This window comes from Ambystoma mexicanum, chromosome 5p, assembly GCF_040938575.1.
Source record: "Ambystoma mexicanum isolate Mex_15411 chromosome 5p, UKY_AmexF1_1, whole genome shotgun sequence".
Classification (NCBI taxonomy): Eukaryota; Metazoa; Chordata; class Amphibia; order Caudata; family Ambystomatidae; genus Ambystoma; species Ambystoma mexicanum.
Genome location: NC_090930.1, coordinates 322623940 through 322649763, shown reverse-complemented (window position 1 = coordinate 322649763; position 25824 = coordinate 322623940).

Below are 25824 nucleotides of genomic sequence, written 5' to 3'. Positions count from 1 at the left end.
CCCCATCTCTGTCCCTTGCACGGTCTCCTCCTCCACCAAACCCCCCCACCAACCTGGATGACTCCATGCCATCTTTCTCCATCGGGCCCTGTGGGGTCTCAGCGGCCCCTTCTGCTGCCGAGGAGTCCAACTCCGACCTCCGCCTCTTGGTCCTCCCCTCGGCAGCTGTGACCTGGTACGCGGCACCTGACTCCTCACTCCCAGACGAGATGACAACCTGGGAGGGGAGCTGGGCCTTGCGTCTCCGGCTGACAGTGCGATCCCTGCCGCTGTGCTCCACAGAACCATCTCCGCCCTCTTCATAAGTCGACGCTGCAGACAGGGAGAGATAGGACACAGGCATCAGGGCACTGTACAATGGACTCATACACACATGACAGTTGCACACAAGTGTCATTGTCAAACTTCAGACATGGCATCACAATCCCCAACACACATGTAATTTCAAATCACACACATGAGCTATTCCACAGCCATATCGCAACAGCCAGCACCATCCATACACATACAACAGCATGAGCAGGCAAAGGTGAGCCAGACATCACATGAAACACAGGGAATGCACTAGACATGCACACACGCCACCACACTTACATGCATGTGTACACCTCCACCAAGTGTTGCAGTGAGGAGATCGGCATCCATGTCACATCTGGCAATCAGTCTTCTACATATCAGTCTCACATGCATCCATGTTGCATGACAGTTGCACACTTGTCAGATACACATACATGCACATGTACACAGTGCAGATACATGCAGCTGGAACCAACATCCATGTGTGACACCACAACCTTGACAACTGACATACACAGTCATTCAAACATGTGTGCTCACACATCTACATTTGGCCTGCATGCTTACCCACAAATACACCATCCATGTGTCTCACACATGAAAGGACTTGCATGTGTCAGCCTCACGGCCCTGTACATACACATCCATACATGGCCCTACAAAACCACATGTGCAGCCTGCACACTACTGGCACACCACCACAGGCACCGCTTCCAATCAGTATGCATGTACACTTACCGCTCGACTCCAGACGGGTGTGCCTCTCAAGGACCTGGACGTGGAGCGATGGGCATACGCGTTCCAGGACCCTCATTTGGTATTCCGACAGGTGGCCCCAGTGTCCCTTAGCATCCGCTGCCTTCAAGAGGCACCGGGCCTTGTTGAGGGTCCTGGACCTGAAGTCCTCCCAGCGTTTCTTTACATGATGGAATTCGCGGACTGCTACTCCCTCCGGGTTGATGGCAGTCACGATGTCCATCCAGATCCTGGTCCGTCTTTCCTTGTCGACCTTCTGAAGAGGGCATCATACTGCCCCAGGACTTGCTCCACCAGGACACCAACTTCAGTGGCAGTGAAGCTGGTGGCCCTCTGCCGCTCTGGGTGGGGGTTGCCAGTGCCGCCAGATGGTGTAGTGCTGGACATGGCAACCCCATGTCAGGAGTGGGTGGGCAACTGGGTCCTGGGGCTGGGCTGTGGAGCGATGGAATCCCAGTCAGGAGTCTTCGGTTCCAGCAGGGGTGGTCACAGCAACAGCACCCCTGGCTGACGTGCGGGCAGCAAATGGCAGGGCACGTGGGCAGCAGGCAATCAGGCAGCAGCAGATGGCAGGTGGGAGCATGCTCGGGGCTCTGGGGGGCAGTGATTTGGCCTTCTGGGCAGGAGCGTGGTCTTCCATGTGTGAACGCGTGGCCAGCTTGATACGGAGTGATTTGGCACGTGAAAATCTTGCACGTCAGTGTGTAATTCGAGGAAAGGCCCTTAGCGCGTAAGCGCGTCAGCGCACGTACGCGATTTCATTGGACCAAAGGCCCTTAGCGCGTAAGTGCGTCTGTGATGTAACGCGCGTGGGTGTTTCCCTCATAGCACGTGATGACAGAGCACACGTGGAAAAGCTGCACGTCCAAGTGTCAGCACGTGTAATTGGAGGAAAGGGCGCATACACGCGTAAGTGACGTGTACGTGTGGGCCGGTTTAAAAGGTACATGTAGGACGCCATTTCCTTGTACATGCTTTTTGTGGAGAGTGAGTGGGTGGATTCTGTACTTCTTGTCGGTTCACACGCGATTACTCCACAGCGTTTCAAGTTCGTACTCCCTGTTACCTCTGACAGCTTTCATTTTTCTACTTTTTTTGGGCCTGTTTCCTCAAACAGTGTTCACTTCTCCTTTTGTCCTGTGTCCTCATACAGCGTACAATTCTTCTTTTGGTGGGGGTGTTGCCAACGCGCTCACGCGCGCATTTTTCACATTATTTTTCCAGGCAGACGGTGAGTTCCGCACATACTTAGCAACTGTGCTTGCCCCGTGTGTCGCGTACCCCTTCAGAGGTCATTGTAGGCTGCATGTGTCATGCGTACGCTTATTTTTGTGTTTCTGGGTGCCACAGCGTAGTGCAGGTTCATTTTTCCACGCACGTGGTCTACGAGGGGTTGCATGCACGTTTATTTTTGTTTTTGGGCTGCCTGTGCGTTTCGTGACCCGTAATCTTCCCCCAGGGGTCACGGACAGCCTTGTTAGAGCACTAGGGTACAAATTCCATCTAGCACCCTACCCCTTTGACCCCCAATTGCTCAGGACAATAGTTTACTGCTCCTCCCATATGCACAACAACATCAGTGCCATGGTTGGGAGGCGACCAAGCAGTAAGGGAGGCAAAGGTGGCTGACCTTCAAAAGGTGGACGTGGTGGGCGCAGTAGGGGACGTGGCCGGGATTTGCAGGGTGCCCCTATACTCCCATGTGTGGAGGACCAATCAGGGTCACCCATGACCCCCCCACCATGGTTGAGGGAAACGTGGCTGAGACCATCTCAGCTCAGCCCTTGTTGGACCAGCCCATTGTGGCACCTGACCTGGCACAGGATGACTCCCTGGATGACTTCCAGGTCAGCAAGTCTAAGCCACGTGTGGCGGTGCAAGTTGTCACCAAGCCACGTGGATCTGGGGCAGCTATGTCATCTGCAGGGTGGTGAGGCTGCAGGGGCAGCTGTAGCTCCATCCGTCCCAGCTCTGACTTTCCCAGCCAGGACAGTGTCGGTCCTGGTCCATCATACTGATGTTCCCCCTGCCAACTTCACACTTCAGACAATGCCTGCACCAAGTCCTATGGTCAATGTGCATTCGCACACTCCAACAACCCAGTCCACCGGTGATTCTGCCCCTACTGACCAGAGCAGCGTTAGCCACTCTGGCTCCGCTCCACCTTCTAAAAAGAGGCACGGCTACACACTCCGGTACCTCAAGGAAGCCTTGCTTCAATGATTCGGAACTTGATGCACTTGTGAGCTATGTGTTGCAACATAGCCACAAAATGGTGGTGACTGCAGGGTCCAAGACCACACCTGGTCAACGTAAGGCACACTGGCAGACCATCGCCAACCACATAAGTGCCCTTGGATTTGTGAGGCACTCAGCTGATGATTGCTACAAGCGGTGGAACGACCTGAAACGCAGAGCAAAGAACAAGCTGGCCTCAAGTCATGCCGCTACTCTGGTGACTGGCGGTGGGTCTCCACAAGAGGACAACAAACTCACTGAACATGAGTCTGTTGCTGGGACCTTCATCACAGAGGAACAGATCCGAGGTGTGGGAGAACTACCCGATTATGACACATTGTCCGGTGAGTGCCCCTGCATGTGTGTGTGTAATGCATGTGTATGTTGTTTGGGTGACAGGTTCTGATTGAGTGGCAAGTGAGGGTGTGTGTGACTGAGTAGTATGGGTCACCCATGTGCTTCATCCAAAACATTCTGCAGCCTTGAATTTGGGTGTGACACTATCCCATCTGCCCACAGTAGTAATTTAGCGTAACATTACGGCAGTTGCCCTTGAGGTGGCATCATGCAACAACATTGTTTGTATTTTCTAGTGTTCTTTCAGGCTGATTGTTTCAATTCTCCCACTTTTGCAACACATTCCTCAGCCCTATTGTGACATATGTGACATGCTTTTGTCATTGAAGAACCCCACATTGGCCCACATGTGTCACCTTGGTAGTTGAATGATTTGACCATTCAGGCTGAATGAGTATTGTCCTGATCACATGATGTTTTTGGGCCTGTTTGAATGTGGAACATGCTAGTTGTTTCCTGTCATGTTGAAGTGCACAACCATTGATGTGTACATGGCCCTGCAATCACTCTATTTTTGTACACTGGATGTGTTGCAGTGTGTGGCACATGGCATATCTTTTCACACTATGTGGCATTTTATATCTCTTCATGTCCATCTCACATGGATGGGTGACAGTACTCATTCACTGACATATGGATGGGGGTGGGTGTGCAAGGAGACATGAGTGGGGGCCTGCCGGCAGGTGCCCCTCAGTGCTGGGGGGTGGGTGTGCAAGGGGACATGAGTGGGGGCCTGCTGGCAGGTGCCCTGCACTTGTGGGGGGTGGGGTTGAAGGGGACATGAGTGGGGGCCTGCTGGCAGGTGCCCTGCACTGCTGGTGGGTGGGGATGCAAGAAGACATGAGTGGGACATGAGTGGGGGCCTGCTGGCAGGTGCCCCTCAGTGCTGGGGGGTGGGGGTGCAAAGGGACATGAGTGGGGGCCTGCTGGCAGGTGCCCTGCACTGCTGGGGGGTGGGGGTGCAAGGGGACATGAGTGGGGGCCTGCTGGCAGGTGCTCTGCACTGCTGGGGGGTGGGGGTGCAAGGGGACATGAGTGGGGGCCTGCCGGCAGGTGCCCCTCAGTGCTGGGGGGTGGGTGTGCAAGAGGACATGAGTGGGGGCCTGCTGGCAGGTGCCCTGCACTTGTGGGGGGTGGGGTGGAAGGGGACATGAGTGGGGGCCTGCTGGCAGGTGCCCTGCACTGCTGGTGGGTGGGGGTGCAAGAAGACATGAGTGGGACATGAGTGGGGGCCTGCTGGCAGGTGCCCCTCAGTGCTGGGGGGTGGGGGTGCAAAGGGACATGAGTGGGGGCCTGCTGGCAGGTGCCCTGCACTGCTGGGGGGTGGGGGTGCAAGGGGACATGAGTGGGGGCCTGCTGGCAGGTGCTCTGCACTGCTGGGGGATGGGGGTGCAAGGGGACATGAGTGGGGGCCTGCCGGCAGGTGCCCCTCAGTGCTGGGGGGTGGGTGTGCAAGGGGACATGAGTGGGGGCCTGCTGGCAGGTGCCCTGCACTTGTGGGGGGTGGGGTGGAAGGGGACATGAGTGGGGGCCTGCTGGCAGGTGCCCTGCACTGCTGGTGGGTGGGGGTGCAAGAAGACATGAGTGGGACATGAGTGGGGGCCTGCTGGCAGGTGCCCCTCAGTGCTGGGGGGTGGGGGTGCAAAGGGACATGAGTGGGGGCCTGCTGGCAGGTGCCCTGCACTGCTGGGGGGTGGGGGTGCAAGGGGACATGAGTGGGGGCCTGCTGGCAGGTGCTCTGCACTGCTGGGGGGTGAAGGTGCACGGGGACATGAGTGGGGGCCTGCTGGCAGGTGCCCCGCACTGCTGGGGGGTGGGTGAGCAAGGGGACATGATTGGAGGCCTGCTGGCAGGTGCCCCGCACTGCTGGGGGGTGGGGGTGCAAGGGGACATGAGTGGGGGCCTGCTGGCAGGTGCCTTGCACTGCTGGGGGTGGGGTGCAAGGGGACATGAGTGGGGGCCTGCTGGCAGATGCCCTGAACTGCTGGGGGTGGGGGTGCAAGGGGACATGAGTGAGGGCCTGCTGGCAGGTGCCCAGCACTGCTGGGGGGTGGGTGAGCAAGGGGACATGAGTGGGGGCCTGCTGGCAGGTGCCCCGCACTGCTGGGGGGTGGGGGTGCAAGGGGACATGAGTGGGGGCCTGCTGGCAGGTGCCCTGCACTGCTGGGGGTGGGGGTGCAAGGGGACATGAGTGGGGGCCTGCTGGCAGGTGTCCTGCACTGCAGGGGGGTGGGGGTGCAAGGGGACATGAGTGGGGGCCTGCTGGCAGGTGCCCCTCAGTGCTGGGGTGTGGGTGTGCGAGGGGACATGAGTGGGGGCCTGCTGGCAGGTGCCCCTCAGTGCTGGGGGTGGGTGTGCAAGGGGACATGAGTGGGGGCCTGCTGGCAGGTGCCCTTCAGTGCTGGGGGGTGGGGGTGCTGGGGGAGATGAGTGGGGGCCTGCTGGCAGGTACCCGGCACTGCTGGGGGGTAGGGGTGCAAGGGGACATGAGTGGGGGCCTGCTGGCAGGTGCCCTGCACTGCTGGGGGTGGGGTGAAAGGGGACATGAATGGGACATGAGTGGGGGCCTGCTGGCAGGTGCCCTGCACTGCTGGGGGGTGGGGGCGCAAGGGACATGTGTGGGACATGAGTGGGGTCCTGCTGGCAGGTGCCCTGCACTGCTGGGGGGTGGGGGTGCAAGGGGACATGAGTGGGGGCCTGCTGGCAGGTGCCGGGCACTGCTGGGGGGTGGGGGTGCAAGGGTATATGAGTGGGACATGGGTGGGGGCCTGCTGGCAGGTGCCCCTCAGTGCTGGGGTGTGGGGGTGCAAGGGGACATGAGTGGGGGCCTTCTGGCAGGTGCCCCTCAGTGCAGGGGGTGGGTGAGCAAGGGGACATGAGTGGGGGCCTGCTGGCACATGCCCCTCAGTGCTGGGGGGTGGGGGTGCAAGGGGACATGAGTGGGGGCCTGCTGGCAGGTGCCCCTCAGTGCTGGGGGGTGGGTGTGCAAGGGGACATGAGTGGGGGCCTGCTGGCATGTGCCCCTCAGTGCTGGGGGGTGGGTGTGCAAGGGGACATGAATGAGTGGGGGCCTGCTGGTAGGTGCCCCTCAGTGCTGGGGGGTGGGAGTGCAAGGGGACATGAGTGGGGGCCTGCTGGCACATGCCCCTCAGTGCTGGGGGGTGGGGGTGCTGGGGGACATGAGTGGGGACCTGCTGGCAGGTGCCCTGCACTGCCTGGGGGTGGTGGTTGAGGGGGTCATGCGTTGGTGATCAGTAGTGCAAGCTGACATGTGGCTTGTCTGGGGGGCATGCCCATGGTGGATGGGCTGGCTGCGGGACATGACCAGGGGTGTAGGGTAGTCCCCTGTGGTGTGGGCTGCCTGCAGGGGCCATGGAGGGTGTAGAGGGAACACCTGGGAGGACCCACACTGCCAATTCACGTGTAGGACTCCCATGCACCCCAGATATACACGTACCCCACTCGCAAAGGGCCTGTCGCGTGTGAAACTTACCGCGCACCCCCGAAATACACGTACCCCGCTCGCCGAAGGCCATTCGCGTGTGAAACTTCCCACGCACCCCAGATTTACACATACCCAGGCCAATCGCGTGTTAAACTTCACGCGAACCCTAGGGAATACACGCATCCCACTCGCACAGGGCCTATCGTGTGTGAGACTTCCCGTGAACCCGAGATTTACACGTACCCAGGCCAATCGCGTGTGCAACTTCATGCGAACCCCGGTGTTAGGGAGAATTCTCTGTTTAGTCTTTATTTCCTAACCTAGTGAGTCCCCCAGCAGCTTTGATGGATTTCTGGAGTTTGTTTTTTTCATCCTGCCAAGAGTGAGACTCTTTTCCTCCCACTCTTGGACATGATTTGTGGTATTTCTTTGAATGTTAGTGTTTTCTATGGGCTATAGGGTCTTTTACTCCATAGGGCCTCAAGTGTTTTGTTATGTGTGTTACACAGCACCCTTCGTGCCGTAACACTGGGGTGTCCTAGGTGACCCCAACCATAGACTCCATACCCTGGGACTGACTCCTGTCTCCCAGGGCATGTAAAGTCACCATTGGCTTTACTAGACCTAAATTTACTAACAGAACCAGTACAAACCACCCTATTGTGGACGTACTGGTAGGGGTAATTCGATTACCCATGGGTCTGTTGTTCGAGGGGCCACTGTCCCGTCCCCCCTCGTCGAGTTTTGGCTGGTGGCAGTGGATACTACTTTTTTATATTCGACCGCGAATATTTCTCTATGGGATTTTCCCATTGTTCAAGGCTAATACTTTTTCACATTAGTCTCTAGCATACCGCCGGTTTATTTGTTTTAAAATAAATTCACCGGTTGGTATTTTCTGCCAGAACTTGGTTTGTAAAATGGCGTATGTGTTTGCCTCTGTAACTCCAAACCAAAGGTTGAGCGCATAGTTACACTTTTGGCGGGCTTCTGCACAGAATCCCTCCAGAGTGGTGCCATTCTGTCTGGGTACCACAGGGGTTGTGGGAGGGGGTTTAGGCACCCTGGACTGAGTTGCCTTGCCAACTCAAGTCACACTCTGGTGTGATTGGCCCAAGTGGTGAGCCGCCCCGCTCATCACTTAGCATGTTTGATTGACAGCTGGGATGAATGAATGGGGGTTTTCTGCATAAAAGCAGGGCTTTGGGGACTAGAACTTCAGAAGTCGCCACAGGACCTAAGAATCCGATGAGGGAGAAGCTGAGCCGACCTGCAACAACGACACCCCCGGTGAAGCCCTGCTGAACCGACTCACCACTTCCCAACGACAGAGGAGATCTCCCTGCCGGAGAGTCTTCTTCCCTTAGACTGGTGGGAACAACCTGTCCCTTGCTTTTTCTTCACTTCCAGGATGTCTAGTGGTCGAATTGCCTGTGCTGAGCACCCCGGCAACGGGATAGCCACTAACCACTGTACCGTGACCAAAAGGTGGTGCCTTGTGACGGAGCACTCCGCGGCTGGTCTCTTTCCTGGTGGTGCAACGATCTTCAACTTTCCTCTACGACGAGATCATCTGTTCTTCTGGCAAAGCCCCGACTTGCGTCCACCACCAGGAACAACTGCCCCCGCCGGAGCTGTCTCTCCACTTTCAAGGTACTGTGTCCACCTGGCTTCCCTTGAAACGGTTAGCGTGAGGTGTCTTAAATCCTTACCTTTCCACTGGGTCGCCTCCAGACCTTCTTAACTTTTGTTCTAAAACTGGTCCAACCTCTCTGTGACATTTTGCTACAAAGACTTGAAGTGCATTTCCACTGTGGTATTTTTTGGGACATACCGCCTTGCCTCTCTCCGAGTGGGCCTGGCCTCTGAACTTTGTGATCTACAGTAGACCCTGCCTTGCTTGCCTTGCATTTGCTTCGTAAAAGTGTTGGTACTGAGTTGGTTTCAAACCCTGCCTTTTTCTCTCCCTTTCTAACGAATACTAGAGTGCCATCTAGGTTAAAGCACTCACCTCTGTCTGCAAATAAGTGGTGCCTTGAACCTAGACTTGTCCAAATATTGTTATGGGATTGATATATACTTATAGTAACTGTGATTGAAGTTGTTTGCTATATTAGTGCCAGTGTGTTTTTCTTAGATGTGTTTTTAAATAAATAATTATATATCTTTACACCCAAGCTCTGATCAGTGTCTGCTTGTTCTACTGTGTAAATTGCCCTATTTTGTATACTCTAAATACTGCCTAACTCGTCTTGAGAGAAGTCTGACTGTTCAGCCACAGCTACCAGGTAAATATGGGTGGTGCAGACTGCTAACAATTGGGTTTACTGCTAACTCCTGTAGTCTTAAACCTTTTTCAGTGGTCCCAGAGGGAACTGCACAGGTTTCTACCTAACACTGGTGGGAAAGAAAGTGTGGGATTTGTATCGAGTATACAGTTTAGTGTGCTTTTCAACACTTTAGGATAACTAACCACAAAGCTTAACACTAAAAAGCAACTTTCAAAAAACATGTCTACTATGGAAGTTTACAGTCAAGAGTCCTTGTCAGGTGAATATACTGAGAGTTTGAGAGCTCTCTGTAGACCAGAGAATCAGTCTGTAAGAGGCAAGAAAATACAACTGATAGCAAGATTGCTGGAAAACCAAAGTATGGGTACTGGTTCAGAGGAACCAACTTATCCAGCAAATGTAGATAACAGTAATGGTGTTGATCTAAATCAAAGTTCTGATGATAGTGATGAAGAGGCTGAAGAGGAAGGAGAGGCTAATGAAACTGTCTCCCCTACCCCTCTGTCTGCCTTACCAGCTGTACCTACTGGGCCTATAGCAGGTCCCACATTAAGTCCTCAAGTCCTTGAACTAGAAAAAATGAAAATAGACTTGGAATTCAGAAGGATTACTGCTCAAACTGAACAGAAACACCAAGAAATGCAACAAATTCTTAGGCTCAGAGAAATGGAGCTCAAGCACGAGTTAGAAATGAAAAAGTTGTCTGTTGAAACTGCTTCTGTCTCTGGCTCCTCTAGAAGTTCCAGTCCCAAAAGACCCCGGATGCCTAAGGAATTATTTGGTATGTATGAACCAAAGTTGGATGTGTTGGATTGGCTGAGTTTGTTTGAGTATAATCATGGGCTCCAGAACATCACAGGTAATGAGTTACGTACCTGGTTGTTCTCTAGGCTCCCCCCTGTTGCAACTGATGCGGTAATGGAGTTGGGGGAGGAGGATAGAAAAGAGTATGAAAGTGTGAAACTAGCTGTGATAGCTAGATTTGGGAAGACCCCTTCCCAGTATCTTAAGAGGTTTAGATCCCTCAAAAAGCATGATGGTACCCCTTGGGCTACCTGGGTGGGTGAAGGGTTGAAAAACTTAGAGGGATGGATTAAGGGTTACAAGGTGAACACTTATGAGGGTATGAAGAATCTTTTTATGTTGGAGTCAATTTATGATGCCTGTTCTCCTGAGCTCAGACAGCACTTGGCTGATTCAAAGGAATTGGATTCCAGGAAGCTAGCTAAGGCTGCTGACTTGTGGGTTGCCAACAAGGCTACTCATAAGGATTCTGGGGCAACTCAGAAAAAGGATGAGGGAAAACAGCCTAAAAAAGACTCAAAAGAGAATTCTAATAACTCAAATTCCAAAGAGGGCCCCAAACAAAACCATAAGGGTAAGCCACAAGGAAGACCACAGCAGAATAGTGTACCTTCTGGTGCCAAACCAGAGGGAGGCCAGAACAAGCCACCATTCCAGAAAGCATTTGGTAAATGCTTTGTTTGTGGCTCTACTGACCATGTTAAAGGAGATCCCAGATGCAAAGGTAAACCTTCAGGGATCCACCTTGTCTCCTTAGCCTTCGCTCCAGAGGAGGAAGTCCAAATGGCAAGTGGAAACTTTCTACTGCTGGCTGATGAACCCATTGGAGTATCAGCTAGTGTTTCTTTAGTGTCTCTGGGTTTGTGGGAACAACAGAATTTAGATGTCTATAATTCTATCCCAGATAATACTAAAGAGTATTATAAGGACAGTGTCCAGGTGAATGGTCAGGAGACTCCTGCCATTAGGGACACTGGGGCCAGCATAACTGTGGTGGAGAAATCTTTTTTTTCAGGCTGAGGTTGTTGCTAAGGCACCCAAACGCCTCACCAAGTTAGCTGGAGGGCCTGTGCAGATGCTTCCCCAATTACCAGTTCTCATTCAGTGTAATGACATGACTGTGAAGATACCTGTCAGCATAAAGAGTGAGGTACCAGGACAAGTTCTTTTGGGTAACAATTTAAAAACTCTTGGAGTTGTGTCTCATACCCCCAGACCTCCTAGTAAACGGTTACAGGAGCTAACCAGACCTGCAAGGGAGAGAACCATGAGAGGTACTCCCAAGGAGATGATGAAGAAGGATATCACTCCTGCTCCACTGGATTTGTCAGCTGCTGTCTCAAAGACATCAGAAGCGAAAGGGAAACCTACAACTTCTAAACAGAAACCAGCAGCCAGCACTTTAGTGAAGCCAACAAGGACTTCCCCTCGGTTGTCCAAAGTTACACCAGTAACTCACCCTCCAGCTGAGGCTGAGAGGGTGGTACAACCCTGTGTGGTAGAATTAGACTCTGAGAAAGAGCTAATGGAAGGCCAGGAACTCATTGGAGATCTGGATCCTGTTGACCATCCTGAGCTGCAGTCTTTACTAGCAGAAGGTAGACCCAACAGGGCAGACTTCAGTAAGGGACAGAGAGAATGTCCAACTCTGGAAGGTCTTCGCCACCAGGTAGAAGCTCAGGCTGAAGGGCAAGAGCTTGGGAAATACAGGTTGCACTGGGAAGATGGCCTCTTCTACAATGAACCGACAGAGTCTGAACCTGGAGACTACAAACGACTTGTAGTACCCCAAGAGAACAGACAACAGTTCTTGCAGTTAGCCCACGAGATTCCTTTGGTTGGTCACTTGAGTTTCAAGAAGACTAAGGAAAGGCTCTCTCTCTACTTTTATTGGCCAAAGATGGGGGCCGAAGTAGAAAAACACTGCAGGAGCTGCCACACCTGCCAGACCTCTGGTAAGGTTGGTTTCAAGAATGTGGCACCTTTAGTGCCTCTACCCGTTGTGGGAGTCCCATTTCAGAGAGTAGGGATTGACATTGTTGGTCCCCTATATCCTCCAACCTCCTCAGGCAACAGGTTTATACTTGTTGTAGTAGACCATGCTACTAGGTATCCTGAGTCCATTCCTATGAGGACTGTTACAGCTCCGGCTGTGGCTAAGGCCCTCCTTGGTATTTTTACCAGGGTTGGGTTTCCTAAGGAAGTAATCTCTGACAGGGGGTCAAACTTTATGTCCCACTACATGAAAGCCATGTGGAAAACCTGCGGAGTTACTTACAAGTTCTCAACAGCTTACCGCCCACAAACCAATGGGTTGGTTGAAAGGTTCAACCGAACCATGAAGAGCATGATAGGTGCTTTAGAGGACCCCCTTAAACGAAAGTGGGATCTTCTACTGCCATGCCTTCTCTTTGCTTATAGAGAAGTCCCTCAGGAGGGAGTCGGTTATTCTCCCTTTGAGCTTCTCTATGGCCATCTCGTCAGAGGTCCATTGGCCCTGATTAAGGAGGGGTTGGAGAGTGCTCCTTCCCCCAAGCCAGTCAGAGTGACTGACTACGTGATAGGTCTCCGGAGGAGAATGTCGCACATGATGGCAGAAGCAAGTGATAACTTGAAAGCTGGACAAGAATTGGTCAAGCACTGGCATGATCAAAAGGCTAACATGGTTGAGTTCACTCAAGACCAGCTAGTTCTCGTTCTGATCCCAACAAGGCAGAGGGCCTTGCAAGACAAATGGATGGGACCCTTCAGAGTTGTGGGTAAACTTGGAGAGGTCAACTATCTGGTGGACTTGGGCAATCCCAAGGAGGCTCCAACCTTCTTCCAAACCAACAGACTCAAAGCGTATGTCTCAAGACCTGATATCGGAGCGTTGCTTCTAGCATCATCAGAGGAAGAAGAAGAGAGTGAAGCTCTTCCTGGTCTCCTCAGAGGCTTACCTTTAGACGAAAAGATTGAAGGAGTAAATCTCTCTTCAAATCTGACCCCTGAGCAACAAGAGGAGAGCAAATCTATGTTGAATCAGTTTGCCTCTCTGTTCTCACTTTCACCAGGCTTGACCCCTTGGGGCCAACATGACATACTCACTGGTGACTGTCTGCCAGTCAAAAGCAGAGGATACAGAATGTCAGAAAATGTAAGAACCCACATCAAAGGTGAGGTCAGCAAGATGCTTGATCACGGGGTAATAGAGCCCTCTACTAGTCCATGGTCTAGCCCAGTTTTGTTAGTACCAAAAGCAGGATTTAAAGAACTTAGATTCTGTGTGGACTATAGAGCTCTTAATGCAGTCACCAAGACTGATGCCCACCCTTTGCGAAGAACAGATGAGTTGGTGGATAGGCTTGGTTCAGCCAAGTTCCTCAGCACATTTGACTTGACGTCAGGCTATTGGCAAATAGCCCTAACAGACCATGCCAAGGAGAAAACTGCATTTTCTACCCCAGCTGGCTTATACCAGTTTAAGGTAATGCCTTTTGGATTGAAGAATGCACCTGCTACATTTCAACGGATGGTAAACCAGGTTCTGAATGGGATGGAGGACATGAGTGTTCAGCAATTCCTGGGAAGAACATGTAGACCACCTAAGAGATGTTTTGCAGGCTCTTGGACGAGCCAATCTGACCATAAAGGCGAGTAAATGCCAATCGGACAGAGTAAGGTAGTCTATCTTGGACATGAGGTAGGAGGTGGAGAAATAAGGCCTTTGCTCAGTAAGATTGAAGCTGTGCAAAATAGGACAACACCTACTACTCAGACCCAGGTGAGAGCCTTCTTAGGCCTCACCGGGTATTACAGGAATTTCATTGAGAACTATGGGACCATAGCTTCTCCTCTGAATGTCATCTCCTCTCCAAAATTCCCTAAGAAGGTTAGATGGAATGAGGAGTGCAATCAGGCCTTTGAAATCCTGAAAAAGGCTCTTTGTCAAGCGCCAGTACTCAGAGCTCCTGATTACCACCAAACTTTCATTGTGCAGACAGATGCTTCAAATGTAGGAATAGGTGCAGTACTCAGTCAACTGGATGGGAAAGGTAGGGAGCACCCTGTTTGCTTCATCAGCCGCAAGCTGAAGGATCCTGCAACAAGGTGGGCAACAATCAAAAGACAGTGCTTTGCTATTGTGTGGGCTCTAAAGAAGTTTAGACCATACTTGTATGGTTCTACTTTTGTCATTCAGACTGACCACCAACCCTTGAGATGGTTAATCAAATGAGAGGGGAAAACCCAAAACTACTGAGATGGTCAATCTGCCTGCAAGGGTTTGATTTCACCATTGAGCACAGGTCAGGGTGTCACCACCAAAATGCTGATGGTCTCTCTAGGATGTATGTCATCGACTAGAGGTATGAGATGCATCTAGCAGTGGATTAAATCCTCCTGTCCCTTAGTCTGGGGGGGGGCGAGTGTTAGGGAGAATTCTCTGTTTAGGCTGAATTTCCTATCCTAGTGAGTCCCCCAGCAGCTTTGCTGGATTTCTGGAGTTTGTTTTTTTCATCCTGCCAAGAGTGAGACTCTTTTCCTCCCACTCTTGGACATGATTTGTGGTATTTCTTTGAATGTTAATGTGTTCTATGGGCTATGGGGTCTTTTACTCCATAGGGCCTCATGTGTTTTGCTATGTGTGTTACACAGCACCCTTCGTGCCGTAACACTGGGGTGTCCTAGGAGACCCCCACCATAGACTCCATACCCTGGGACTGACTACTGTCTCCCAGAGCATGTTAAGTCACCATTGGCTTTACTAGACCTAAATTTAGTAACAGAACCAGTACAAACCATCCTATTGTGGACGTACTGGTAGGGGTAATTCGATTACCCCTGGGTTTGTTGTTCGAGGGGGCACTGTCCTGTCCCCCCTCGTCGAGTTTTGGCTGGTGGCAGTGGATACTACTTTTTTATATTCGACCGCGAATATTTCTCTATGGAATTTTCCCATTGTTCGAGGCTAATACTTTTTCACATTAGTCTCTAACATACCGCCGGTTTATTTGTTTTAAAATAAAATCACCGGTTGGTATTTTCTGCCAGAACTCGGTTTGTAAAATGGCGTATGTGTTCGCCTATGTAACTCCAAACCAAAGGTTGAGCCCTTTGTTCCACTTTTGGCGGGCTTCTGCACAGAAGCCCTCCAGAGTGGTGCCATTCTGTCTGGGTACCACAGGGGGTGTGGCAGGGGGTTTAGGCACCCTGGACTGAGTTGCCTTGCCAACTCAAGTCGCACTCTGGTGTGATTGGCCCAAGTGGTTAGCAGCCCCGCTCACCACTTAGCATGTTTGATTGACAGCTAAGCTGAATGAATGGGGGTTTTCTGCATAAAAACAGGGCTTTGGGGACTGGAACTTCAGAAGTCGCCACAGGACCTAAGAATCCGATGAGGGAGAAGCTGAGCCGACCTGCAACGACGACACCCCCGGTGGAGCCCTGCTGAACTGACTCACCACTTCCCAACGACAGAGGAGATCTCCCTGCCGGAGAGTCTTCTTCCCTTAGACTGGTGGGAACAACCAGTCCCTTGCTTTTTCTTCGCTTCCAGGACGTCTAGTGGTCGAATTGCCCGTGCTGAGCACCCCGACAACCAGATAGCCACTAACCACTGTACCGTGACCAAAAGGTGGTGCCTTGTGACGGAGCACTCCACAGCTGGTCTCTTCCCTGGTGGTGCAACGATCTGCAACTTTCCTCTACGACGAGATCATCTCTTCTTCTGGCAAAGCCCCGACTTGCATCCACCACCAGGAACAACTACCCCCGCCGGAGCTGTCTCTCCACTTTCAAGGTACTGTGTCCACCTGGCTTCCCTTGAAACGGTTAGCGTGAGGTGTCTTAAATCCTTACCTTTCCACTGGGTCGCCTCCAGACCTTCTTAACTTTTGTTCTAAAACTGGTTCAACCTCTCTGTGACATTTTGCTACAAAGACTTGAAGTGCATTTCCACTGTGGTATTTTTTGGGACATACCGCCTTGCCTCTCTCCGAGTGGGCCTGGCCTCTGAACTTTGTGATCTACAGTAGACCCTGCCTTGCTTGCCTTGCATTTGCTTCGTAAAAGTGTTGGTACTGAGCTGGTTTCAAACCCTGCCTTTTTCTCTCCCTTTCTAATGAATACCAGAGTGCCATCTAGGTTAAAGCACTCACCTCTGACTGAAAATAAGTGGTGCTTTTGAACCTAGACTTGTCTAAATATTGTTATGGGGTTGATATATACTTATAGTAACTGTGATTGAAGTTGTTTGCCATATTAGTGCCAGTGTGTTTTTCTTAGATGTGTTTTTAAATAAATAATTATATATCTTTACACCCAAGCTCTGATCAGTGTCTGCTTGTTCTACTGTGTAAATTGCCCTATTTTTTATACTCTAAATACTGCCTAACTCGTCTTGAGAGAAGTCTGACTGTTCAGCCACAGCTACCAGGTAAATCTGGGTAGTGCAGACTGCTACCAATTGGGTTTACTGCTAACTCCTGTAGTCTTAAACTTTTTGCAGTGGTCCCAGAGGGAACTGCACAGGTTTCTGCCTAACACCCAGGAATACACGCACCCCACTTGCACAGGGCCTATCGCGTGTGAAACTTCCCGCGACCCCCAGATTTACACGCACCCCGCTCGCCCCAGGCCAATCGCGTATGAAACTTCCTGCGCACCCCCAAAATACATGCACACGCTATTTTTGACACAGCGGGTGTTCGTGTTTGTCGCGTACCCCTTTGCACGTCATTTGTCCTAGAGGGCCACCGTATGGGACAATCATCAGAGCTGTATATATGTGCTTTTTGTTAGCGCACATTTTGGGGCACATTTTTTTCATGCGCAGGGACGCTACCGCCTGCCTTCGTGTGGCGGACGTGTTTAGGCCTGTGCGCGTCTTCGCCCGTGCGCTGGTTTGTCCTATTCGATTCCATGAATATGTGTTGTAGGCGAGCGTGTGGGCGTTCCGCGCACTTGCCTCCTGTACTTCCCCCGTGTCGCCCACATTTTCACGCGTTGTTCCCCATTCCGCGTGTCACGCCCCGTGTTACGCCTACTTTTGTTATGTGCGCTGCGCTATGTGCGCTTTCGCTGTGGCCGTGGCGCACGCCGTTAGATGACCTGTGCGCCGGCGTGCGCCAAGCAGATTTTCAGCGCACATCCCAGATTTTACTCGCGCACGGACTTCCATGAATCGATGTGCGTGGGTTTTGCTGCGATTTTCACACTTGCACTGCAATTTTCGCACTTGCACTGCGATTCGCACGGTGTCGCACGCTTGCGCAGGAATTTTCAGCGCACATTAATTCCATGAATCGGCCTCAAAGTATAGCAATGGAGTGCAAAAACAGAGACTATAAAAATCGAGAAAAACCTGTCGCTTTGATGTCAAAATGGTTTTTATTAAGGGTTTGCTCCATGTTATGTCCTTCCAGACTTTATTTTAGTTCATGGTGAGACAGGATGGTTCCTTACCTGGGAGAAGGCTATCATAGTATTATACATTCCTGGCTGGCAGGTTAGCGTGCTTGTCTTGGACGCAATAGCAACGCAGGTTTGATTCTCAGACCTGTTCTTAGAGACTGGTCTCCGGTTTTGAGTGAGTTATAAAAGATTAATTAATTACTGAATACTTATCCTTCTATAGAGAGGCAATACAGCCTGAGCTACTTATGCAGATTTCAGGGCCTTATTACAAGCTGGCCAGTGTTCCGCTGGAATACTGCCCAACGGAATTACCATTTCTGCCACTTGGTCCGGCTGGATTGCAAGTGGTGGTGGCGGAGTAAATCCTCCATTGGACTCTCTGGTGCTTTTTTTCAGCAGAATTACTGTCGCAGTCATTCTGTCAATTTTGACAAATTTACGGCAGACAGTGGGAGCATTTACCTCCATCATAATGCTGGAGGTAAATCCCCCACTCCAGGACTATACTCCTAATATGGGTGTGCGGGAAAGGTGGTGGTAATTCCGTTACCACCAATTCTTTCTCGCACCTACATACTTGTAATGGGGCCTTGTAGTGTACGAAAGGCCTAGGTGGAGGGGCAACTGATATGGTAGGTCGGGAGAACAATTCCAGATATCTACTTCTGTTCTAGGTCTACATCTTTTTCTGTGCAGACGCAAAAGGTCAAATTCACATTCTGTTTCTGTTTTGTAAACTGGACACACTCATTTCAGGGAAGGCCACTCGCTTCTCTTGGTGGCCTTACAAATGCCGCTCAACAGCAGTGAAAATGCGAAAAGACAAAATAAACCTTGACTGAGTCACCCCTGCAGTGGTAGATAAACGTAAGTAATGTTTTGAAATTGTGACAATGATAATAGATCTGATAGTTTTTGTTTATTTTGTATTTCAAAATAACTTATTTAAGTATGACATGAATTCCAGTTTCCCTTCATGGATGAATTCTGTGGTTTCTCTTTTCCAACGTGGGTTGCATCTCTAAAACATACCGCTGTGACAACACGCGTGCATGTTCTTTGCGTGAGAAGCGCAATGATTCATTCCCACAGTGTATATCAAAAGGCAATTTGTCAGGAGCCTAATGATTGCTACACAGTTCCTCGATACCCTTGATCGTGAACCCTTCCTACTGGTAATCCTTCTGATCCATCCCTCTAATCCTGGACTCAGTGCAACTATTTGCTTTACAAGAAAACGGCACATGGCAATCAATCGCGTGCTAGAATTCCAAAGTGCCCATGAATTATTCAAGTAATCTGCAATCTTTTATCTTGCTAGTGGAATCCCTGATTTAGTGGCAGGCCAAATTCAGAAAAGTCCATATAATGTAAACTTTGTGGGGGGCTAACGAAAATCTTAACATTGATGAATGCTTCCAACAGAGCCACTTTGAAAAAGACATTAAACACATGGCGTTATGGCAGTTCTGAAAATGCTCATGCACAAACTCCAATATATATCCTATGCTGGGTTCCATACAGTTTGCTTCATGCATGTATGTTATGTAAGGTAGAAGCAATCAAATGCCGAATTCATTAGCTTGAAGGTCGACCAAAGCACGACAATCTCTAATGCATATAAAATGTTGCTAACCTTTTATATTAAAGAGTTTTCCCCAACCTCGGTATCATTCTCTGGAGAACGATTTGCTTTGGCAGGAGACGAGCATAAAGCAAAATGCAAAGTCTTTAATACAAAGACATTCAACATTATGAAATGGAACACGGGGATGATTCGTCGAGTCTAATATATCCTTTTTTAAACTGAAATTGTTCGGCCATTGAATCATTATCCTGTCTGCTTGGTCAAGTTCCATACCCCATTTTTAGTTTGGGCTTTAGGTGGCAATGAAAGTGCTGCCTGTAAACCAAAACAAATTGTCATGAGAAGTGAGGTTACGGGAGATGCGATGCGAGGAGGAAAACACAGTTTGAGAGTGATGTTTGGTAATTTTCTCACTCTGGCTGCCATGGCCATGCCAGTTCGTTATGCCCATTAACTGCCCCCTCTCAATCAAAACACATCCCCCTGGGATCTCTTTGAGTGTACATCTGTGCTTTCTGAGCAGCCTTCTTACTGGTAATGGATTAATTGCAGCTATAAACCAGCTAAACCAGCTCCTGATCTAGGAGAATTGCCTTAACGAAGTGCGCCTTCAAGCACTTGATTTATAAGCAGTATGCCTGTCCTTGCACTGAACTCCTGTTAAGAACAAGCATTGCCAAAACCAACAATGTTGGCTCTTCCATAGGCATTAGATATACATATACCAGGCACTGCGATCATATGCCCAGGTGCTAGCACCAATTTCCAGCTGTTGCCATCTTATGGTCAGATAATGCCATTATGGGAGTGCCGGTAAAATGCAGATTGCATACCTAGACAAAAGACAAAACTGTTGGCTTTGCCAAAACTTGTTCTTCCACGAGTTGAAATAGAGAAAAGGCCATTATTTTTTTATGTTGGTGCATCAGATTATGTCCACAGATAATGCAAGGCTGCTTTAACAGTGCTGCTCTTCATAGTACTCAAGTGTGTCCACGCAGCCTGCACACTTCTTGTATCTAAGAGGAGAATTGTGAAAACATTGCTTATAATGGATCAACTCATTCTGTAATTGAAAAATTCTGTATAGTATATACACAAAGGACGTAGTCTTCATATCCTATGTTATACGATTTTAATTGGATGATGGCAAAGTCACTGAAAGCGTCCACTCAAATGTTAGTTTATGAGAATGGATGAGGAGTCTTGTATAATGTGGTGCCACAACAGCCATGATGGCTTTCCATGAGGCTGATGCTGGCAAAATCAATATGCTGGGCATAAAGAAGAGAGCCAGGAACTTAGACCACGACTATACGATAATGCATATTTTGATACTTGTGCTCGTTAAAGTATTTTGTGGTTTCTCGCTGTGTGCCCCTGGCATATAATATTAATACCAAACTGAGATCCCATGGACACAGGAGAAATTTTGCAATGGTCAGACTGAACCTTCTACTCCTAAGAGGGTGCTTGGGTTGGTTAGCCAATACTAGGCTTTGCCTTTGTGGATTGATGGCCAAGAAAGTCTTATTAAATGTTATGTTGATCTGCAGCCACCTGATCGATCTTAGGTGACAGTGGCTCAGGGGTAATTTTATTAATCACAACGTTAAGACTGCAATGGAGGCTATGTCGTTCTTAATGTGCTTTAAAACATTAGTGTTATAATGGACATCTGTGAATATGTTAAAACTGCTCTTAGAAGATTTGCTAGACACTTTTAATTCTATTTAGAATGTATTTATAGAGGTTGTACCTAGATATTCTCTATAGGGTTATATGTATTGTATTCTGTGGTAATAATATTGTGTATTTTTTGGTTAATGGCGAAAGCTGAATACAAATGGATTTTCTCTCATGCAGTAGTACTAGTTTAAGGGAAAGAACAGTTCATGTGTCATTTCTTCCATCCTTGATTTGACATAGTGTCCACTCCGACACTTAAATGTGGAGGTGTGAATTACATCTTGAACAAAAGCGAGGAAACTGCCACCAGAGGTGCATTGATTTATTTTACTGCATGCACAAGGATTATGTGAGTACATTGATAGTACAGGGATTGCTCCCTAAACTAACGTATTGCACTGGAATGGAACATTTTAAATTGCTAGGCATTTTTGGTATTTCAGCTTGCTATTGGAAAATTGTATTTTCTTTAAGGTATTCTTGATTTGCTGATGACCTGTGTGAGTAATCTGAAAGTTACAGGTTTGAATCCCACCAATTCCCAATCCAAGTAATATAATTAAGTGGATGAATTTAACTGTTGCAGGTATCCAAGGAACGTTCAAACCCTGTATAAAATAGCTAAAGAGGTAGTGTGCCTGCAGTAAAGAACTAGATTCACCCTACAGACCAAGGGTATAAAGCAAGTGAGATGTATCAGTGGGCAGTGTGCCTCTGGCAGAGATTGTAGTGTGAAGTGGTGCAATAAAATACTAAGTTGCTATGGAAATGGTATTTTCTTTGGGGGTGTATTGATTTGTTAATGACTGTTGTGAGTAATCTGAATGTTACAGGTACCAATCCCACCAATTCCCAATCCAAGTAAAATAATTAAGTGGATTAATTTAACTTGCAGATTTCCCAGGAAGTTCGAAACCTCCAATAAAATAGTTCAATTGGTAGTGTGCCTGCAGCAAAGAACTGTATTCTGCCTGTAGGCTAAGGTTATAAAGCAAGTAAGATGGCTCAATGGGAAGAGTGCTTGTGGCAAAGATGTGCTTGTTTATCGAAACACAGGTTACAATTCCTGGCCTCGAACATTCTCATATTACTAAAATGTGTCCATTTGAATTTGGTAAAAGTGACAGATGTTACTAAAGAATCTGGCTATCGAACAGATTGTGTGTTTTACATAAATATATGTTCAACCTAAATGCCCCAGTCTTTGGCAGCAGAAATATTCTTCCTGACCTTAAAGAGTTATAAAAATAGGGATATTTGTGAAATAAAGATGAAGAGATACACGTTTACAATTTTGAAACATTGGACTAAAAGGATGTACAAGTGAAGCAAATAAGCAAAATAAACATACACATGCCAATTAAAGGTTTGAAACTGTCCTTCCCTATAGGTCATCCGAGACCATGGAGGACAAATCTGTCCCTACATATATTTAGCTGGTGTCTTTTAGAATGCCACAAAACACCACAAATGTACTCCACCCAGAAAACAAAGATAAACTTTTAGTCTCATTCTAACTTTGCTGGTCCGGGAACTACGGTACCGATAAGCATGCCGGTACCTTAGTTCCCGGACCAGCAAACTACCAGTTGTGCTCGCGGGTGCCTTTCTGCCCACCAGGTCGGACCTAGCGGGCAGAAAGGCACCCGCTAGCACAGCATGTCGAATGCACCGGCACCGTTGGAAACGGTGCCGGTGCATCCCACCTCCCCATTCCCATTCAGCCCTATGGGGCCGAATGGGAATGGGGAGCATCTTTTTTCCGGTGCCCGCAAATGGCCAAATACCGGGTCTGGCACGGCCGTAATGATCCGTTAATTGTCCATTTGCGGGCGCCGGAAAAAATTGCAAGTCTTGCGCAGCCTGCCGTTTTTACTGGCAGGGCTACCGCCAAACTTGTAATGAGGCCAATTATCTATTAATAAAAGACAGTTTTCAAATGTCTCATCGCCTCTCAGTACCATAGGTAGAAAGCATGGCTTTAGTGCCACAAAGGTTTGTATTCAGTAGTACATCAGCAGTCAGCAGGGTGCCAATTGCTGTAATCCCTCCTTTTGTGTTTAGGTGCCTTGCTAGGATCAGAAGGCTAAAGATGGGCAGGCCCAAAAGGAACATTTGGAAGTAGGGGCAGACAGATCCCAGTCTGCAGTCACAGTGATTGCATGTATGCATACTATTGTTTTGGGCTAGTCTTAGTTACTTGGGTCCTGCCCAAAAAGTGGCACAGAAGAATACACAAAAATACAAACTGTGCTGTTATTGAACTGTTTATTTTCTGATAATGTGTTCCTTCCATGGTTTACACAAACATTTTATGTAGACAACAAAGAAGAGAAATGAAATAAAGAATGGATGTACATATTTTAAAGTGTATTATTGATTTACAAAGTGTGTTGGATTTTGTTTTTGATTTAGGGTATTTATAACAAGATTAGGACATAACTGTATAAAGGTGCAGCTGGTATCAAAACGAGAGCAACAAACCCATTACTATGCCTGAATAAGAAAAGAGGTATAGGGAGCTCCCAGAGCCCCTCCATCTCTATTTAAAAAGTAAGGTCTTCAGTGCCTTCCGAAACTGAAAAAGCATCTCACAGGCCCTGATCTCTTTAGGAATGCTCTTCAAGAGTGTAGGGTCAAAGACTACGAACCTTCCGTCTCCGCTTGAAGCGCATTTCAACCAGGGAACAACCAACAACAGCTGGTCTTTAGATCATATTGTCTTAGACAGTTGGTAGCAGCAGATTTAGTCTCTCAAGTAGTCAGGGGACATACCATTTAAACATATAAAATCAAACACATCAACTTGAATTTAATGCGCTCTTCCACTGCCAACCAGTGCAAAGTTCTATGAAGTGGGTATGCATGGGCTGGTTTGCCTAATCGGCCGACCAGTATGACGGCGCATTCTGGGCTTTTTGGATACTATACATTTTTTTGGCAGGAATACCCATTAAAAGACTTTTACAGTAGGTCAAATGGGCATTTGTTAAGCCACCCACCATGGTCGCATGATACTCATCGGGGATGAACGGTAAAACTTGTCGAAGCAATCGTAGCATAGTTTTTCTTGTCTACATAACTTTATTTATTAAAGAGGAAACTATTTGGCTATGTATTCGGCTTCGGCTGAATACTTGTCCAACTATTCATATTCAGCCGAACACTTAAATCTCCGCTTTGCCATATCCCTACCTGTCTGTGATAACATCAAAAGAATTTCATATGTGAATATGATCTAAAGGGGAAATAATCTTGAGGGGAGTTATACTATAAAGGGAATTAGATTTAATCCTAGCCCCTGGGATTAATCAGTGCTGAGGCGTGGGAATATATAGATTGATGTTGCATTCCTCAGAAGTTAGGGAACATTTCAGACATGTATGTGCTTCTACAAAAATGTATATTTTATATATTAGATCCCCTGCTGTGTTTACAGTGAGAATCCCTTTCTCTTTCTCTATCTAATGAGGTCTAGGATGGAAGAATTCTCTGTGAGTTAAATGGACATCTCACTGTGTCCATACCTAGAAAAGGAATATGCCTGAAGTATATAATCAAGCATAATATTGTTGTTAAAGCTAAGTTGCTCCAGACCAAAGGGAGAGGGTGATTATTTGCTACCCATTCTCTTGCTGTTGAAGGTGCTAAATGAAAGTGAGAGAGGTATGCGTTTAGCTGGTAATTAAAAGAAACTTCACTGAAAGGAATCTAGCCTACATAAAAGCTGAACATATGTTGTCTTTTCTACAAGCCACTTACACACATGAAGGTCTAGTAGTTTGTTATAATTTAATTCGTAGAATGCCGCTGAAATTCTGATGTCTATTCAGTAAGGGAGATGGTTTTTTGAATAAAGGGGACGAAAAGAGAGTCAGATAGGCAGGGATACTTTAAACTAATTTGTTGTTTTTCACAAATGAAAGATTCCTACTGCACTCTCATGCATTCAATTCATAGTACATGTGTGCTCAGGGTGAATTAACTGCATAGACACCTCTGGTGATGGGTATGTTACAAAAGTCTCTATCTCTTTATTTGTAGGATTAGAAACTGGAGGTAAATCCTCCAATTTTTCTCCAAAAATCAGCTGAATTACTATTACGTAATTCCACCACTGGTGATTTCCCCAGTGCAGTCCTATGTACTCCATAAATTGGAACTAACATAACTCTACCACCACTTGTAATCCTATCGTAAACCAGCAGCACCAAGCGCGGTATTGTGATTCGCTGTAATACGATAGGTACATCTGAGCTTCCCTTTGATAATGTGCCCGATATAGAGGCAAGAGCCTTAAACGATATGGTACCAAGCAGGTCCAATAACCTTTCAGCCACACCAAACCTAGAGCACATAGCGGCTGATGTGTATGCACACAGAAATTCACGTTTTGTGTATCCTCCCTGTCTTTGGGCAATTAAAGGCGAAACCCGCCCTATCTTCCTCAATTATCAGTATTGTGGAATCCCCAGCTGCACCAGAGATGATTGTCATCGAAGATGCATTGGAACGTCCGGTTGAAAGCCAACAACCATTTTGACCAACTAAAAGTAAAAAGAAGAAAATGGAAAAAAGACGACAGGGAAATACCTATGCAAAAAAAGGGAAATTGTGAAGAAAAATTGGGAAAAAGGGTTTTAAGCTGCCACAGTGACACAGTCATTAGCGACCTTAGCTTTGGAGGACATAAGAAGTGAAGAAAGAGAAATGGGTTTTGAACCCGTCACATCCTGGCAGCAAAGGGTTTCTTGAAAGGACCCGTCTACTATAACATCGAAGGACCCTCTAGATAAATCGGTCAATTAACGACATAACTCTACCGGTGGCATGAGGAATATACCCCCCACAGCTTGGGTCATCCAAGAGAGGTAATGGCAGAGAACTTAGTGTGCAGGAGTGGACTAAATCTAGTACAGATGAGTTTCTTGAGGGCATTGAATTAGCCAAAGAAAAGCATTATA